This window comes from Gymnogyps californianus, unplaced genomic scaffold (genome assembly GCF_018139145.2).
Source record: "Gymnogyps californianus isolate 813 unplaced genomic scaffold, ASM1813914v2 HiC_scaffold_107, whole genome shotgun sequence".
NCBI lineage: Eukaryota > Metazoa > Chordata > Aves > Accipitriformes > Cathartidae > Gymnogyps > Gymnogyps californianus.
Genome location: NW_026113988.1, coordinates 190,119 through 192,469, shown reverse-complemented (window position 1 = coordinate 192,469; position 2,351 = coordinate 190,119). Strand labels below are relative to the sequence as shown.

General features: G+C 49.3%; 1 long non-coding RNA gene across 1 annotated transcript; it reads left to right on the top strand.

Moving 5' to 3' along the window:
* Positions 1–810: 810 nt before the first annotated feature.
* Positions 811–1,729, top strand: LOC127027930 (uncharacterized). Its single transcript, XR_007767867.1, has 3 exons — positions 811–855; positions 950–1,013; positions 1,692–1,729. It is a non-coding gene; the product is annotated as an uncharacterized LOC127027930 (long non-coding RNA).
* The last annotated feature ends 622 nt before the right edge of the window (positions 1,730–2,351 follow it).

Here is a 2,351-nt window from a genome sequence, read left to right as displayed (position 1 = left end):
CATTGTTACTTAGAGTCCCTGACTAGGCACTTCTTTCCAGTGCAGGTTTGTGTCATTGTCTTCCCTGGAATGTTTTGGAGAAGAGGATGTGTATTATTTGTGCTCCTAACAGTCTGCAGCCAGGGGTCATCTTTTATCGCAGTCCCGGGCACGCAAGCTTTTTCTGTTATTCCAGTTTTGCCTTTTTCCTGAAGTGTCCACTGAGGTTTCCTCTAGTGTCAGTCATGGCAGTTACGTTCTCTTGTTCTTGTTTACCTATTGTTTTTGGCACCAGTTTCTGTAGTTGTAAGGTGTCCATTTTAGATCTTTGAGTCACCATGTCACGCCATTGTGGTTTTTCCATTGGCCAACTGCCACTGTAATTCCTTAGGGGCTTTGTAGGTAAGGAGGTAGTTTGTGTTGCTTGTTTTCTGTGTGCCATACCATATGTTATTCAGGTCTTGATGTTCCCATGGTTGTTTTTGTGTTAGGCCAGCACATCGGTAGCTATACCGAGGGTCTTGTGTGCCTCCACTCGTCAGCATAATGCGAACTACTTTTGTGTTTTTAATGGCGGGCTGTTGTTGGAATCTAGATGGTATTCCTAAATGGAAACAAGACCGCTGGAATTGTTAAGCTGTTGATCAGCAGCCGGGTGACATGTTCGATATTGTTTTTGCAGATGCAGCGGGACGAGCTGTGTGCCAAAGGGCAACAGAGGAGACGTGAGCGGAGCGCTGTAAGAAGGTGAGGCGGTGAGTAGTGTTGGAGGGAAGATGCGACTAGTGGCTTATGACTAGCTTCTAGGTTTTGGGTTACTTTTTGTATTTTGAAGGTGCAAAGTGGGATATCGGCACCAGAGCTGATTCGGGCAAGGTGAGCCATGTCTGGTGGGCTGAAGGAGCAGTTATTTTCAGGTGTTGTAGCGTTGGTGAAGTTAGAAGCATCCCTTGCCGTTTGTGTTTTACAGGTGATACCCGAGCCTCGACGTGGCAACCTGTAAACAGCAGAGGCGGTGCGGGCGAGCGGCCAAGGTAAAGGAGTGGGAGATGGGAATCAGTGCGGACAGGCCGTGGTTTTGGGCAATATCTCAGTGTCGTGGTTTAACCCCAGTCAGCAGCCAAGGACCACACAGCCACTCCCTCACTCCCTGTCATCCCCCCCAACTTGCTCCTGGTGGGATGGGGAGGGAAAGAAGGCAGAACTCATGGGTTGAGATAAGAACAGCTTAATAACTAAAGTAAAATATAATACTAACAATAATAATAATAATAATAATAATGAAAAGGAATATAACAAAAAAAGGAGGGGGGGGAAGGAAAAAAGAACCCAGTGATGCACAATGCAATTGCTCACCACCTGCTGACCGATGCCAGAGCTGGGATCGCGCCTCCCGGCCAGCTCCCCCCTGTTTATATACTGGGTGTGACGTTCCATGCTATGGAATACCCCTTTGGCTAGTTCGGGTCAGCTGCCCCGGCTATGCTCCCTCCCAGCTTCTTGCACACCTGCTTGCTGGCAGAGCATGGGAAACTGAAAAGTCCTTGGCTTAAGATAAGCGCTACTTAGGAACAACTAAAACATCAGGGCGTTATCAACAGTATTCTCACACTAAATCCAAAACACACACTGTAGCAGCTACTAAGAGAGTTAACTGTCCCAGCCGAAACCAGGACACTCAGCATGTGTCTTTTGCTTTAGTTTTTTTTCAGATGCTGCAAGAGGCTCAGAGGGGCGAAGCCGCATGCTGATGAGCGGTCCGAGAAGGTGAGGCGGTTGTTGGCCGGGTCGGTGTCTAATAGCAAAGTATTATATGGCAACTCGGTTAAGCATTTCTCTTTGGTCTTGCAGGTGCCCTGCGGGCAGCCTTTGGAATTGGATGAGCATTTGAGGTGAGCTGGGGTAGCAGAGAGGAGGAGCATGGGGCCGGTCACTTCTCACAAGCGCAACGGTAGCTTTCTGTCTTTTGGTATCTTAGGTGCCACAAGCGATGATGGCCGCTGCATCCGAGACTGGAATTCCTGCGGAGCAGGTGAGCAGAAGGCCACATTGCTTTTGAGGAGGAGGGCGTTGTGGAAGAGGTCTGTGTCGACCGACACGATGCTTACTGCTGGCACTGGTGGTTTGTTTTTTTTTTTTTTTTTGCAGGTGACAAAGAAGAATCTGGCAACTGCAGGAATATCCTGGTTCGCTGATGTGGTTTTTGTTGAGGATGGATTCAGACCCCTGGCCCTCTGAAAGCTAAGTTGAGGGAGCAGGGATGGGGAGCGGGCCCGTGGGGAGGGGACGAGGTTGGGAACTGCAGGGAGGGGTTTTGAGGTTAGCGTAGGGGAGAAGGCTGTCCAGGAATAGTCCCCTTTGGGCAGCTAAAG